The 17,499-nt window shown below is 38.8% G+C and overlaps 1 pseudogene; it reads left to right on the top strand.

Moving 5' to 3' along the window:
• The first annotated feature begins 1,348 nt into the window (after positions 1-1,348).
• Positions 1,349-16,954, top strand: LOC130046069 (uncharacterized; annotated as a pseudogene).
• Positions 16,955-17,499: the final 545 nt, after the last annotated feature.

Genomic DNA, 17,499 nt, shown 5'->3' with positions numbered 1-17,499 from the left:
TTCTAATATTTTTCAACTTGAAACTTATGTTATCAGATACTATTATGATCACCCCAGCTTCTTTAAGGGAGCTCTTTGCTTGCAGGATTGTTTTTCATCCTTTAACTTTGAGTCTGAGTTTGCTCTGACTGGTTGAGATGAGTTTCTTTTAGACAGCAGAATGTTGGGTTCTATCTCTGAATCCATTTTGCCACTCTGTGTCTCTTAATTGGTGAATTTAGACCATTGATGTTGAAAGAGATTATTGTTATGGGCTTTTATGCCATCTTTCTGTAAAGGTCTATTGTGCTTGTGGGGTTGGTCTTGTCTTATAGTAGCCCCTTTATCCCTTTTGTTAGGTTTGGTTTTGAGTCTATGAAATTCCTGAGCTGCTGTTTATCCACAATAGTGTGTGTCTTTCCTTCAAGTTTGAGTAAGAGTTTAGTCGGATAGCGTATTCTTGGTGAATCATTCATTTCAGTGGTTTTTTTCACTATATCCTGCCATTGCCTTCGGGTTTGGGGAGTTTCCTCTGTTGGGTCTGCTGTGAATCTAAGGGGTGCTTCTTTTTATGTGATTTCCTTCTTAGACCTTGATGCTTGCAGTATTGTGTCTCTATCCATGGCATCCATCGTTCTAACTATGATATGTCTTGGAGCGTTTTTATTAGGGTCTCTTTTAGCTGGCACCTTTCGCGCTCCTTGAATTTGAATGGCTGCATTGTCCAGCTCTCGGAATTTTTCACCAATGATTTGTTTAGCTGTGGCTTTTTCATTTGTGTTGTTTCCCTGACCTTCTTGTACTCCAGTTATTCAAATGTTGTTCCTCTTGGAATCATCTCCTAGGACTATGATTAGCTCTAGGGCTATTTTGAGGATCTTACCATTTTTGGTTGTTGCCTGTGGCTTGGTGCAGCTGATCTTCCAGTTCCCTGATTCTGTTTTCAGCTGTGGCCATTCTACTGTTTAGGGCATAGACTGAGTTTTTTTTATTTCATCTATGGAATCTTTGTGACATTTCTGTGTGTAGCTTTCCAATTTCTGCTCTCATTTCTTCCTGGACTTTATCAATTTTCCGATCCATTGTTTCTTTCATGTCCTCCTTCAATTTACTGGATATCTGTCTCACTGTTTCATTGAGTTCATTGAACATCTTCATAACTTAATATCTGAATTCTTTCTCAGAGATGTCCTTAGGTGAGTAACACCTACTGAGGCTTCTAGACTCTTTTCATGTCCTCCCCAAATAGTGGGGATTTGCCTTGTTTCTTCATGTTGGATTGGAAGTATGGAGACTGAGATGCTACTTGAGATTGCTGGGTATAAGTAGATTCGTGGCCGCTTGTTGTCTGTTGGCCCAAAATTAGGCCATGCCCACTTCTATAGAAGCCAAAGCCCCTTCTGAAGAGGCCACGCCCCATACAGGTACCTTGTATGTGTTTGGGGTACAACATGGGGGAGGAAGAAGACAGGGCACAGTGGTGGGGACGAACAGGAAGAGGCTCAGGGATGGTGGACATCTTAGGGTCCCAGAGGATGCCTGGGATGGAGAAAGCCAAGTCCCGGGTTTGAATACTGACAGACTAACTGACCTGGGGGAAGAAGAAGACCTGCACAGTGTTGGAGACGAACAGGAAGAGGCTCAGGGATGGTGGGTGTCTCAGGGTCAGTCCTAGAGGACGCCTGGGGCGCATACATGGAGAAAGCCAAGTCCCGGGTTCCAATACTGATGACTAACTGACTGAGGGAGGAAGAAAACCAGCATAGCATTGCGGACGAACAGGAAGAGGCTCAGGGATATATGGACTCAGTTTTTAGGTTCCTTAATTCTATTTTCAGTTCTGTTTTTTTTAATAATGTTGGAGTATTGCTATTTGTTCAGCCATTGATTAAGCTGATTTATTTGATTTAAAAAAAAACACATTTTAGTTTTTTTTTTCAATTCTATCACCATGAGATAGAGTTACAAAGCTTTCATGTTTGAGATTCAGCCATACAATGATGGAACACGCATCTTTCCACCATGCACATTTCCTAACACCCACATTCCAGTCCTCACCCTGCCAGGTGCGGAGTATGGTGGCATGATTGTGGGGCCTCATTTTATGCTCCCATCTGGGAGAAGCAGCCATGTGATTTGGAGGGTGGTTGATGATGAGATTGTCTTGCGATGTTGGCCATTTAATTTCTTGATAAACTTGGTCCCAAGTCATTGGTGTGTGGCCATAGGCACAAAGACAATTTTGGGGCATCAGGAAGCCTGAAGGCACCATAAGGCTGCTGATTCACTTGCCCTGAAGGTACAGGTTGGCCTGCTGGTGACACCATTCTCCCATATTCTCAACTTTAATCACTGCTTTCCAGTTCAGAAAGTGGGAGGTTCAGTATCACAGGCAGAACTGGATGTCCAGATTACTATTTTTCAAATGGGACATATGATTTTGGTGTAGAATTCCTAAGAATTGTTGTATGCATAAGTTTCTCATGCAAAACGAGAATAGTCACGTAAAAGGGAGTCTATTTTATAGGGTGATATCAGCAATGATCATGTGTGCTTTTATAGTTTTTTTTAATTTTTTTATTAGTGAAACACCATGAGGTACAGTTATAGACTTACAAATTTTGTGCTTGGGTTTCAGTTATACCATGAACAAGTGCCCATCCCTCCACCAGTGCCCGTCATCCATCACCACGGGTCCCAGCATCCCCCCCAACACCAACCCCCCTGTCCCATCCTGCCTCTGTGGCAGGGTATTACCCCTTGTTCTCTCTCTCTTCTTTTGGGTACTGTGTTTTGCAAGAGAGGCATTGAGTGGCAATCATGTTTGGTCTATAGACTACTTTTAGCATGCTTCTCCCACCCTGGGAGGGTCCTCACAACACCCTTTATTTGGTGCTCTCTTCTCTATCTGAGCTTCCTTTTCACCTAGAACGTGTGGCTGGCCTTCCAGTCATGGAGCAAAATTCCTGGTACTAATCTCAGCCATTCCTGGGTGTTAGTCTCCCCTTTTGTTTTGATGTTTGGACTTTATCAGTGTTTTCAAGTTGAGACTATGTGGATTCTGTCACTTTTGAATTGAATTATATGCAAGTATATAATGAAATGTTATATCAGGGCTCATTTACATGCAAAGTGAAAAAACTAAATCAGGAAAAGAAAATTCGTATCACTTTGTTTTTGTTTCATTTAAACTAAGACCAATTATTCCACCAACATATTTATAACTTGCTGTTATGTTAGAGTATTTGTGAGGTTCATTATAAGCATTAATACTTGTTTGAACATATGAATAAAAACTTATTTAAAACAATATATTCAAGTAATTCAGATAAGTTTAGGTCAAGGTTGACAATATGACTGGAGTAAGAGTTTGTTTAAATTTTCTGTTTTGATCTAATTCAGTTTTTGAATATTGTACAAGTCTTAGAATTTGTTCATTTTTATATTGTTTATTATTTCCATATTATTGTCAATAATGTTTTGTTATATTCATTTTATCATGCTATTGAAAGAATTATTTTATTCTAGCAACTTTTGGTTTTGGTTCCTTAAATATTTCTAACTGCTTTAGGTGCAAATATTATTTGGCCATTTATTTTTTCTTCTATTTTTTCTATCCTGCTTTTGCTTTGTTATGTCATATTTGATTTTCACTTTCATTTATCTCTAAGTACTTTTAATTTTTGCCTTTGTGTCTGCATTGAATCAGCAGTTATTCAGCATAATGTTGTTTATTCACCTCAAATTTATAGTTTTCTCCTCTTGGTTGATTTTAAGTTTTATTGTATTATGATATTAAATATGCTTGATCTGATTTTAGTCTTGGTAAGTGTATAGAGACTTGACTATGTCCCAGCATAGGCACTCTTATTGAATAGACTTCTCTGAGTAGTTAAAATGTAGTGTGTATCTTGGTATATTGGGCTGACAAACTCTGTATTTTTTCTATCTTATCTAATTTGCTTTTCTTTCCTTGATGGATTTTCCACCTCGACGATCCATTGTGGAGTTTTAAGTGCCCTAATCCATTTTTGTTACTATCACCATGTCCCGTTAGCTATATTAATACTTTCAATATGTATTTTGCTGGTATTATAAATGCTTATGACTGATCACTGTATCATTTTATCACTGTCATATCATTGTTCATTGATTTGCTCAAGCGGATGTCAGTAATGTATCAATTCGTCCCAGATCTTTTTAGCAGTCTCTCTCTCTTTTTTATTTTTCTGTATATTTTTTAAAATTTTTAATAGTGAGACATCATGATGTACAGTTGTAGACTTACAATTTTTTGTGTTTGGGTTTCAATTATACAGTGATCAAATACCCATTTCTCCACCAGTGCCCATTTCCCACTACCATGGATCCCAGTATCCCTAACACCCCCCATTCCCCCCAACAAACCCTGTCTCTGTGGCAGGGCATTCCCTTTTGCTCTCTCCCTCTTATTGATTGTTGTGGTTTACAAAAGAGGCAATGGGTGACAATCATGTTTGGTCTATAGTTTACTTTCAGCTTGATTCTCCCATCCTGGGAGGATCTTCCAACACCCTTTATTTGGTTCTCCCTTCCCTTTCTGAGCTCCCTTTTCCCCTAGCATGTGTGGCTGGACTCCAAACCATGGAGTAAAATTCCTGGTACTAATCTCGGCCATTCTTGGGTGTTAGTATCTTATTTTGTTACTTTATTTTCCCCAGATGAATGCAATCTTTCTGTGTCTATCCCTTTCTTTCTGAGTCATTTCGCTTAACATGATACTTTCCATGTAGTACCACTTGTATGTAAATTTCATGACTTCGTCTTTTCTAACAGCTACATAGTACTCCATTGTGTAAATGTACCAAAGTTTCTTTAACCAATCATCTGTTCTCGGGCACTCAGGTTTTTTCCAGATTCTGGTTATGGTAAAGAATGCTGTAATGAACAAACAATTGCAGATATCACTGCGACTATACTTTTTTGCCTCTCTGGGATATATTCCCAGGAGTGGTATTGCTGGGTCAAATGGGAGCTCAATTTCTAATTTTTTGAGAATCATCCATACTATTTTCCAAAAGGGCAGAACCAGTTGGCATTCCCACCAACAGTGAAGGAGTGTCCCTTTCTCACCACATCCACGCCAGGACTGGTTGCTTTTGTTCTTGTGGATATGGGCCAGTCTCTGTGGTGTGAAATAAATCTCATTGTGGTTTTGATCTGCATCTCCCTGATGACTAATAGGTAAAGGTAAAGGTAAAGGCCCCCCCGTTGATCGTCGATTTGCTCGAGCGGGCCCAGTAACGTCTCCATTGGAGACTTTGTTGTTACTGTGTCTGGCATATCGAATACTCTCGGTAGCTTGCTGGGCTCTCCGAGAGGGGCGGAGGAATCGAACTCGGGTCGGCCATGTTGGCCGCGTGTAAGGCAAACGCCCTACCCGCTGTGCTATCGCTCCAGCCCATATGGCCATGTTGCCTTACACGCGGCCAACATGGCCGACCCGAGTTCGATTCCTCCGCCCCTCTCGGAGAGCCCGGCAAGCTACCGAGAGTATTCGATATGCCAGACACAGTAACAACAAAGTCTCCAATGGAGACGTTACTGGGCCCGCTCAAACAAACAAACAAACTAAAACCCCACATAATCTAGTGGCTGCTCCAAAAAAAACTCTTCTTTGTGTGTTACAGATTTACAGATTCAATATGATGACTAATGATGTGGAGAAATTTCTCATGTGCCTTTTAGCCATTCGGATTTTTTCTTTGAGAAAGTTTCTATTCATTTCATTGCCCCATTTTTTGATGGGGTTGGATGTTTTCTTCTTGTGGGGTTCAACCAGTACTTTGTATATCCTGGATATCAACCCCTTGTCAGATGTGTATTCGGCATATCCTTTCCCATTCTGTAGACTGTCTTTGTATTTTGGTCACTGTTTCTTTGGAGGTGCAGAAGCTTCTTAGTTTAAGATAATCCCATTTATCTATCTCTGTTTTCACTTGCTTGGTCAGTGGCATGACATCTTTGAAGATACCATTAGCTTCAATGTCATGGAGGGTTTTGCCAACTTTTTCCTCAATGTACCTTATGTATTCCGGTATGATGTTGAGGTCTTTAATCCACTTTGATCTTACTTTTGTACATGGCGTTAGGCAGAGATCTGAGCCCACTTTTTTTGCATGTAGCCGTCTTGTTTTGCCAGCACAATTTGTTAAAGAGGCTGTCCTTGCTCCACTTCACTTTACTTGCCCAATTATCGAAGATTAGATGATCATATGCTTGGGTGGAGTTGTCAGTATGCTCAACCCTGTTCCATTGGTCTGCAGCTCTGCCTTTGTTCCAGTACCATGTGTTTTAATTATTACTGCTTTGTAGTAGAGTTTGATGTTAGGTTGATTCCTTCCATTTTCTTTTTCACAAGAATTGCTTTATTAGCAGTCACTCTTTACTCGTCCTTTTCAATGGTGCCTTATTGGAGGGTCTTTCAGTGTCAGGAAAATGAGACCCATTATTGTTACCATTTTTGGCATATCAAATATGCCACAGGGAGCTTTCCAGGCTCTGCCATGCGGGCAGGATACTCTTGATAGCTTTTATTTATGTAAGTATAAACCTTTTGCCTTTTTGACTGGGAGTACCAGTTTCCATCTCTTTACCTTAACTATGTTTGATTTTATAACTCAAGTGAGTTTCTTATAAGCAGCACATTGCTAGGCTTTGTTCATTTTGGTGCATAAAGCCCATTGACATCAAGGATGAGTATATTCAATACTCTAACCATTCGTTTTTTTTTCTGGTTTTTAAAATTGTTTTTGTTCAAATTTTTGGACCTTCTTATCTTCCATCTAGGTAGGAAAGTGCCTTTGAACATTTTTACAGATCATGTCTGCAAATCCTTCAGCTTTTGTTTCAAATTAGAACATTTGCCAAGTTTGTGAGAAGTTTAATTTATAGGAGAACTATGATGAATCATTATGGGAAGCATAGTGAAGTTGATATAAGGATATTAGTATACTTTGATAGTACCTTTAATACTAGGGTATACAGGATTATACATTATATAGTGGTCAGATCTAAAAATAAATTTTTTACTTCCTACCAGCCTCTCCCACCATATTTGGAAATTAGGACTGTTTATAATCATCAAAGTATTACTTGTCTGATACAGAGCCTGAAAGATTTTATTAAAACATAAAAATAGGAAATATTATTATCTAAGTTAAAATGTTTGATAATGTAAATATAATCATGTACATTTAACATTTGACCAACAGAATTCATTCATTTAGCTTGAGCCATCATCCTTCACACATTATGTTTGATGTATAAATTATGCTATCTTTCATGTTTCTATTATTTAGTATTTACTCATTGGAAAATACTCTCTTTATACTAAAGAATCAGTGCAGTATGAAAAAATCTCGATAATTTACCAAATGGAGAAGTTTTCAGTCTACCTCTTTGAAGTACTGACTCTTGAGAAAGAGTTTAAAATTTCACCTAAGCGAGTTGTAGAGTAGCTCTGTGTTTTGTTGACTGCGCTATTTTGTTTGTTCCATACTGAATACAAAGCATCTATTCAATGAGTTATCAGCTTATCAGAGAAGTTTCCCTTGGAATAGGATTGTGAGCACTCATATACTATAACTTGTAAATTTACGGTAAGGTGTATGTCAAGACCACTTGAACCTAGTCAAAATCAGAGAGTCAAATGAGACTATTTACATCATCTTTGAGTTAGACCAATATTAGGCTAGATTTGAAGACTTTGCTGATTTTTAATATTTGGCCTGTTAATGACAACTAAGCATTGTCTCTAAGATCTGGACAGTGTAAAGTGCTATCATTATCATGTAGTTCTAGTGGAAGGGTTTCCATTTGAATACAAGAAATCTCTTGTGTTTTCTTGAATTATTTTTATGAGTATAATTCAGTTTTTTAACTTGATATGAATATTGAGGTTATTAAATTTGTGTAAATCAAAACTTCAAAGTTAAATTTGTGAGAAATTTTAAACACTTTTCTCATGAGATCATCTTTTTCCTTAAGTGTTTCTGCATTGTGAAGAGGACGTGGATTGTGTGGAAATTTTTAAATATTAAAGGATTTATTATTTGTTTTCTTACCTGATCTGTGAGATGATTTAGAGGAGTAGAAACTGAAACAAGCCATTCTTTTGTGATTCCAATAAAATGAGCTCTTTCATAAGGATGTGCTTCAATAAACCAAGAAACTAAACTTACTCTTACTAGATAGGTCATATCAACTTACTTTGGAAAACTAAATTAAAACTATTTGTAAACTTAGGAAAGATTTGACTATTCTTGTCATGGTTCTTTTTACTGTTTTTTTTATGTATCACAAAACGGATGAATGAGATCTTGAAATACATTTTTGGCAACTCCACAAAATTAGGGGAAATCAATATTTTCCAACTGATTTGTTATCTTCTTTGCCTGAAACATAGAACATAAGAAGATGTGGGAGAGCAATGAGGAAAAGTCAGGATATTTTCTGCTTTTTCTTCACAGAATAAAACATTTGATAAAATACTCTTATGGGCTGCACAGAAAATGTCTAGGAAAAACTATCAGAAGAGCATCTGAAAAGTTAAATCATTCACTATCAGGCACCTGGCAAATCAGAAAACTATTGATTCAACTTATGGTTTTGAAAGAAAACCACTTTGCTTTCAATTCAAAATTATTTGGAGTTGCACCAGGATTGTCAGAGTTAGATTTGGCAATGTGGGGAGGGGTTGGTGTCAGATTAATACTCATGTAAGACAGACGAATCACATCCTGGACCCAGAAATAATGATTTTTTTAAATAAAAAAAGAAAGAGAAAAAAAAGGGAGCTGCAAGGGAGGTACTAAATACTATAAGCTGAGGCAGAAAAATCAAAACAAGAACTCAGAGCTTGTATATTCTTTAAAATCTTGATAATAACTTTTATTTTCAATTTTTTTGTTCAAATATCTTTATTGTGAAGATTGTGTTTCCTACTATAATAGGAGGGAAATATTGCTTCCTTTTTAATGAAAAAAAGATTTAATCTCCAGCGAAGAGAATTCTATAGGATACTAAATTTTAGAATACTTAAATGTCTTGGGTTTTTTTTTCTCCCCATTAATAAGGAATAGAGTTAAAAGAGAATATAGTGAGCAATAGAGCCTTTGAGCTTGATCTAGAATGCTATTTAAATTCTTCATTTTTCAAACTATTACTTTCATCTATCTTTTATGACAGATTTAGGTTTGAACCCAATTTTTAAAGGCCTTAAAATCAATACAGTTATTTATTATCTCAGGATTCTATTAGCTCAGCTTTTGAGATGCGCTTCAGGTTTCAGTAATGTAGTTAAATAAATTGCAGAGATTGTCAGAGCTAGTGAAGTGGGACTCAGGGTCTCACACACTTGGGGCCTGGTGTTCTACCACTTGAGATATATTACTGCCAGCCCTAGTGCAAAATTTTTATAGATGATTGAGGGCATTTTTATCATCATCATTTCTCAATTTTTATCATATAATTAATCTATATTAGTTATAGATTTAGGGCTGTAACACATTGTAAAGGAAATAAAGCCTTTGCTTTACAAAATAGTATTAGAAAGTGATAATTACTTGGAATAAGTAGAATGAGCATTAGAGGTCTGGATATGGGAGATGGACTGAAATTTTAGAGAAGTCAGGATAGGCCTCAGATGACATTTGAGCCTTGAGGATCTAGGGGCTGACATAATCCAGACAGAAAACTAGCAGTGAAAAGTGATGAGACAGAAGCATATCCTCATATTGAAATAATAACCAAGAGGTGGCCGGGGTAGACTAGAGTGAATCAAAATTGCTAAGAATGGTTTAGAGTTTAATGGATTCAGTGGGAGAAAGTTTATTTTGACTTTACTCTCAGTGAAATTGGGAGCCTCAAGCATGGTCGCATAACATTTCACTGGCATTGCTTTGGCTACTGCATTACAGTAGTGGGGCAGTTAGAAAGCTTGTTACGGTGTCTAGAGAGCTTGGCCTTTGTCTAGGCAGTGGGAATGGGAGATAATTAAAAAAAGTTCACAGATTTCACAGGATTGATTTCTCAGATTTCAGATGGAGCAAGTTCTGTTGGTGATGGTTATGCTCAAAGCACTCCTTTTGAAAACAGAAAGAATATGTCTTAGAATGAATGGAGAATTGTATTTTGCTTTATTTTAAGTCAGATGGAGACAGTTTCACATTCTTTTGCAATGTTTTTATTTTAAAATATATTAATAATGCATTATCATCAACATTCCGGAATGGTTGAAGAAAATGAAGTGTTAGAAAAGAATAAAATTGTTTTAGAATGGGCCATTCAAATCATAGTTTTCTCTTGAAAAAATCTGGTATTTTGTTTTCAATGCATAAAAATCAAAACATTTTAGAACTCAAATTCAGTTACTAACTATTCTGAATATATTACAGAAATGTGCTACTTAATCAGGCCACATACAATAAAAAGCTACTCTGTAGTTATCAATAACATCAAGATTTTCATCTTTTCTCTGATGAGAAATTGTATTCCATTAAGTGATCAGAATAATCCAGTGTTCATCATTAAAGTAATATATTTATGCTTGTGTTTTTCCCAGAACCACTGAAATATTGTATACCTCTTGGTTTTGTCTATGTTTTTTAATAGATGCTTTCCCCCTTTAATATGAAGTAAGAAGATTTGACCAAAGTTTGCTATATAAAAAAGTTATGACATTTGTGAGGAAGTTTATTACTCCTCTAGTAATTTTGTATTGAATTTGTCAGTTTTATATTTAATTTGATAATTTTAATATTCCTTGCTATATACATAGCTGGTGTTCATCAGTGCTGGTTTCATTGAGTTTTCCAGCTCATAGATTTTTGCTCTGAACATCCATGGATTTATGCAATTATAAATCTGATTAATGTAAAATTAATGGTATAGAAGTAATTTTTCTCTCACACTGTATTGTACTATTTTCCCATGGCTGCTATATTTTTAAAAGTTTTCTTATATTAAACAATGCACTTATTATTTTGGTTTTTTTTTTTTTTGGTCAGAGACAGTCAATTACAAGTTTATAATCCCCCAAATCAGTTTTATTGTGTTGAAATAGTGTTTGAAGGAGTTAATCTGCTCCCAAAGATCTCTGGAAAAATTCATTTCCTTCCTTTTTCCAGCTTCTAAAGCTTCTGTTCTTGGCTTGTGCTCCTCAATTTTCAAAGCTTGCAGTGTAGTGTTTTGTTTTAATATCATGTTGCCCTCTGTGTCAAACTCACTCTTCTCCCCACATAAAAGTACTTATGGGGGTCGGGAAGATGTTTCCCTGGGCTGTCAGCATACCTGGAGGAAGAGGAGATGAGGGTCAAGAGTCTAACTCAGTATAGGTTTGTTGGTGGTACCAGATGGGTTGAAAAGAGAATTTACTCATTTAGAAATGAAAGACAGATTTATTTTTGTTCACTGGTAAGTGTGGGCAGGTCCTGAAGGAGAAGCAGCTGCCTCAGGTAGGCAGTAGGAAGATGTTTTAAACCATCATACTCCTGTCTTAGAATGCAAGATCTACCCTTCAATAGGAATCAGGAAGTTCTTATGGTTCCCTACCAAATGTCCTCATGGTAAATTTCAATCTATTGTAGTCTTTCCCTGTGAAAAAAATCATTTCTAAAGATAGGATCATCACTAATGAACTCTGAAAATTGGAAAAGAACAATCATTAATTTATGTTTTTGCTGGGGGTGTGTATTGTGGCTATACCCAGCTGTACCCAGGGCTTACTTCTTCACTTAGGAAGTGCTGGGAACATATGTTTGCAGGGTCCAACGTGGGCTGCCCACACACAGGGAAAGTGCCACACTCTCTTCGGCCAGTTATTTCTGACCAGTGACAGCAGGACCATCATAATTGATGCATACATGGGGTAACTATGGTGCCAGTGTTAATGTAAAGGGCAAGGGAGAAAATTAGGAGATAGGTCATGGGAGTCAGATTAAATAGGATTTATTTTTTAGCAAGTTCAAAAAATTATACTTTATTTTAAGTCAAAGGAAGTTTAGGGGAAGAGGAGTATGAAAGGGTCATATAAACAAATCACATTAAAAAAAACTATAACTGCTGTATAAATCGATCTGTAGGCGCCAAGGGAGAAGTAATGGTCTAGAAGATTCTAGAACACAGTGGCTTGGTCTAACAGAGTGGTTCTCAACTCTAGCTTCATAATTACCTGGGGGGTTTGTGAAAATGCAGATTTCTGGGTTCAAGGCTCAGAATTTTGACTGTGTGTGTTTGTGTGTGTGTGTGTGTGTGTGTGCGTGTGCATATGCACGTGTGCGTGAGTCCGAGAATGAAAATGTCTCGGCAGTTACTGGGTGGTTGTGATACTGCTGCTCTGGAGACCACATTCACAAGAACTCAGAACTCATGGCGCAAGCGTGGAGAAGTTGACTTCAGAGCTTCTCTGAAGTAGGGGAGTGTTGGGAGATCTCGAGACCTGGGTGTTCAGGGCTACCTGAGGTGGCCACGTCAAAATAGCCCAAGGCATGAGAGTACATGGGATGGGAAGATTCCTGCTCGTGGCTGTGCAGTGTCTGAAGAAATCGGGCTCTCCTGGAGAGTGACCTCAGTAACAGGGCACACTCATTCCCCATCTCAGGATTCCACTAGCAGAAAGCTCCTGGTCTTCCTCAGGACTCTATATTCCTATCTCTGTTAGCAAGGAGAAGACTGTGTGATTCCTGAGTTTGGGAAGAAGAAAGGTGGTGTACTCAGCCTAGTCAGTCCTTCTTTCCCTCATATTCGGGAAGCCTGGGCTACACTGTGCCCTCACCTCTGCCCAGGAGCGTGGGAACTGTCCACATAGGAATTCGCAGGTGTGGAAGTCTATTTGGGGAGTCTACTCTGTCTGAAGCCCTATCTCCAATAGAGATTTATCAGTAATAACTGATTATTTGCTCCCCAGATCTTTGAAGTAGGCAGGGAGATGGGGTGGGCTGATCGTTGCTTTGACCCTCAGAGCAGAATCCTCATTCTTTTTTTTTTTTAACACAGTTTCTCATCTAGTTTCTAGGGCTTGTGCAGATTCTGTTATACACTCTTAATTATTCTTCATCTAAGCCCCCCCATTTGTTTTTATAGTTAGTTTTAGCTGCTTTAAATCACACACAGGAACAGTACAATGATTGAGTCCTTGTTCTGGACAAACTCCATCAGTTTGTCAGGAAGGTGGTTATGCCTTGTTTAAAAATAGTGAACACGATTGCATGTTACTCTTTGACATTTCATTACAGACAATGCATAGGGGAATGAATCACCAGTTAAGGAAAAAACAATTTTCAGGTAATTATCACTGTCCTTTATATTCCCACTCTGCTGCTTTGACTATTTATGGTAAATCTTCATACTCATGAACTTAAATGACTGAGTAGGTACTAACTCAAGTTCTGTAATTTTTTATGGATTTGGGTTCAACTATATTTTTCACATGCTCATGGGAGAAGCCTTTTAGAGTATAGTTTTCTTGTTTACAGAGAAATCAGAGTCATTGATTCGTTGCATAATGATAGTTGTGTGCATACCTTTAACCACAGCAACAATTACACAGAGATGTGATTACATCCTCTAGACTGCAGGCTACCAGCAACTATCAGCCAATAAAAACAGGTCAGTGTATTTTTTAAGCACTTCTATGACCTTTGCAGATGATGATTAGCAAGACTATCACAAGGGTTCTGCAAAAATCATTATTAATTGGATCGTTCTGATTTTCTTGTACTGTGTAACAAACTACCTCAAAAATCAGTGTCTCAAAACACCACCAATTTAGGTGTCACAGTGCTACGAGGGGGACTTTGGGCAGGAATTTGGGCAGGTGACTTCAGGCTAGTTGACCTTTAGGCCCGCATGGCACCTAGTTGGCTCATTCTGCAGCTCAGTGGAATCAGTGTTGGTAGCTGGGAAGCTGACATGCTGGATTGCATGCCTTGTGCTTCAGTGGGAATAACAGAGGCTGGGATGACATAGAGCCCCTCCATGCCTAGATTTCAGTGCTTCCTAAAGTGAGTGAAATCACCCCTAGGGAGTACTGGAATGTCCTCTCCCGCCCTCCCCACACCCCTCCTTGGTGGTAGGTGGCATTTTATGTTTGTTAGTCTAACAAAGGTAGATTTCCTTTTTCCAGGCAGGTCTATGTTGCTTTGTTTTTGAGAGGCTAATGAATTGGAGTTACTGATCTCACTCGTCTCCTGATCTCTTCTCTGGGTATAGTGAACAGAGTAGCTGGGTTCTAGAAGAGGTTTAGGGCATCAAGAGACCCAAATGGAAACTTTCAGGATTCTTTGGTCATACAGACTTGGAGATCCCGGAAAGTTTCTTTGATCCTCTTCTTAACTTTAAACTTAAAACATTTGTTGAAGATCGGAAACCAATTCTTATTTCTTGATTTTTTTTCTGGCTTTTTTAACTTTTAAACAAAATAAATCACAAAGAGTTGGCGGGCTTCAAGGGAAGGGGGATTGTACTCTCTTGGTGACAAAAATGTTAAATATGTTTTGGGCACGTTTCTCCACTCTGTGGAATTTATTAGATAAATGAGAACTAAATGTTCCATTGCAGTTGTCTTTGGAATAAGTTGCTTCTTGACTGGTTCCTAGACCTGATGACACTACCAGTGTCCCAGAGACACATTTTGAGAATACATGTGCCTAGAAAATGAGGATAGTATTAAAAAAGAATGAAAAGTCAAAACCTGAAACTACTGAGGATATAAATGCTAATTTAAAGCATGCACTCTAGGCCCAGAGCGATAGTACAGTGAGCAAGATGCTTACCTTACACATGTCCACCTGAGTTCAATCTTGGTACCCCATGCATTTCTCCTAAGCGTCTCCAGGAGTGACCCCTAAGTGTAGAGTGAGGAATAAGTCTAGAGCAAGCTGGGTAAGAGCCAAAACCAATCCCTCTGATACCTCCTGGTCTCCCTGGTCCTCTCTCCCCATGCCAACAACAACAGCAACAAAAAAGTCCCATGCTCTTTCAATTAGAGAAGTGGTGTGGTGTGTGGTTTCTGAAATGGAGTTCAGAGTCAGGAGCTGAAACTTACTAGATATATTCTATTAGCCAATATCTTAATTTATCTGCTTTCTATTTTTCATTTTTTTCACCTCTATCGGGAAGTAATCTCCCATTTTACATGTTTTGAGATTTAAATGAGAAAACAAAGGTGAATGATTTAGTACACTGAATGAACTTCTGGAGCAATAATGTGGTGAGTAGAGTGCTTCTTTGCACAAAGTTGGCATGGGTTTCATCCCTGGAATCCCATGTGGTCCCCAGAACAACACTAGGAGTAATTCCTAAGTGGAGAAATAGGGTTAAACTTAGATCACCGCTGGGTGTGATATAAAAATAAAAAAAAATAATAGAGTGACTGATACGGACTTTTTAATTTAGTTTAGCACTGCAGCACTGTCCTCCCATTGTTCATTGATTTGCTCAAGCGGGTACCAGTAATGTCTCCATTGTGAGACTTGTTGTTACTGTTTTTAGCATATTAAATACACCTCGGGGAGCTTGCCAGGCTCTGCTGTGTGGGCAGGATACTCTCAGTAGCTTGCCAGGCTCTCTGAGAGGGACAGAGGAATTGAACCAGGGTGGGTCTAGCACAAAGCAAATGCCTTACCGGCTGTGCTATCACTCCAGCCCTTCCAATATAGTTTATTTAAAATTACTAATATTGATAAACTTACTTAGGTTTCTGAGACTCACTAAAATTGAATACTTCCTTAAGAGCAACACATAGTTAGGGGATGCACTAGTTCAAAAATATGAATCTGTGATTTTTAATGGTTCCTTTATGCTGCTAGTTAATGTTTTTTCCTCCCAGCTTCTGTCAAAGAACCCTGAAGACTTTAAAGTCAGGGAACTGAAAGCCACAGGCTACTTGATCAGAGTAGCAATTTGGAAGTAATGGCTCAACATACTGAGGAATAAACACCTAATCAAAAATACCAAGTAAATTAAAAAAAACTCATACTCTAGTTTTTAGGCAGATCCCATGTATGTCTGCATTTCTTTTTTTTCCCTTCCAATATGAAGTCAGGCATGTTTTCTTTTCTGTTTTGGAGAGTTAAAATCACACTTTTATTTTTCACAAACTTCTGCAGTTTTATTTCATATCAAATATGTGGCATATTTTCACATGAGTTCTTCAGTTTTGTCATTGATCGACCTTCAGTTTCATTCAGTTTGACACTATTGTCTTAGAACTACATCAGATCTCCCACCCCAGATGCTATATGGGGAAGGTACCCAAGCTGTGTGGCCAATGTCAGATTCATAGATTCCCATAACACCCCCACCCCCAATTTGAACAACTCACAGAGCTTCAGAAAATAGTTTCCCTAGATTTACTGAGTTGCCATGTCAGATCCTCCCACCCCCCCAGAGCCTGGCAAGTTACCGAGGGTATACCACCTGCATGGCAGAGCCTGACAAGCTACCCATGATATACTAAATATGCCAACAACAGTAGGTAAAATGGGTCTCATTTCCCTAACCCTGAAGGAGACTCCAGATGAGTTGGGAAGAACGAGAGGGCTTGTATTAAGAGACAGCATGCAAGTCAATGGGAAGGAAGGCACCCTGCAAGCAGCTGGCCACCAAGGTGGCCCGTAAGAGAACGCCAGCCACAAGTGATGTGAAGAAACCACACCACTACCAGCCCAACACCATGGTGCTACGAGATCCAGTGCTATCACTGAGCTGCTCATCTGCAAGCTGCCATTCCAGCAGCTGGTGTTTGAGATCTCGCTGGACTTCAAGACCAATCTGCGCTCCCAGAGCTCGGCTATCATGGCACTTCAGGGAGGGCGAGGCCTACCTGGTGGGGTTCTTTGAGGACACCAACCTGTGCGCCATCCAAATCAAGTGCAACACCATTATGAGCAAGGACATCCAGTTGCCATGCCGCATCATCCAAGAGAGAGCATAAAGTTTACGATGCTAAAATCTCAGGACTGGGACAAATGGAGACTCTACTGGTGCCCGCTTGAGCAAATCGATGATTAATGGGATGACAGTGCTACAGTGCTACAGTGCTTCCATGTAAGATCAATGAGTCACAGATAAAGAGGTATGTAGGTCAATGTCTGTATGGTCGTGAGTACTGGAAAGTCTTTTTCTGTGAGTTGGGATGCATCTTACAGGTATGAGAGTGTGCAGTTATACCAACCTGGAGGTTTATGTAAACATCATTTTTTTCTCCCCTATTTACCTGCTGAACCACCTCTTTGGCCCACTTTAGCCAATTAAATTTTCCAGAAAGTATAGCACTTGTAGCACTGTCCTCTCGTTGTTCATTGATTTGCTCGAGTGGGCCCAGTAACATCTTCGTTGTAAGAATTGTTGTTACTGTGTTTGGCATATTGATGGCATCACGGGTTTCTTGCCAGGCTTTGCTGTGCGGGCAAGATACTCTCAGTAGCTTGCCAGGATCTCAGAAGGGGACCGAGGAGTTGAACTCAGGTTGGCCTAGTC

This window comes from Sorex fumeus, unplaced genomic scaffold (assembly GCF_029834395.1).
Source record: "Sorex fumeus unplaced genomic scaffold, SorFum_2.1 ptg000131l, whole genome shotgun sequence".
Lineage (NCBI taxonomy): Eukaryota > Metazoa > Chordata > Mammalia > Eulipotyphla > Soricidae > Sorex > Sorex fumeus.
The sequence above is the reverse complement of the archived record's forward strand: the minus strand, read 5'-3'. Positions and strand labels throughout refer to the sequence as shown.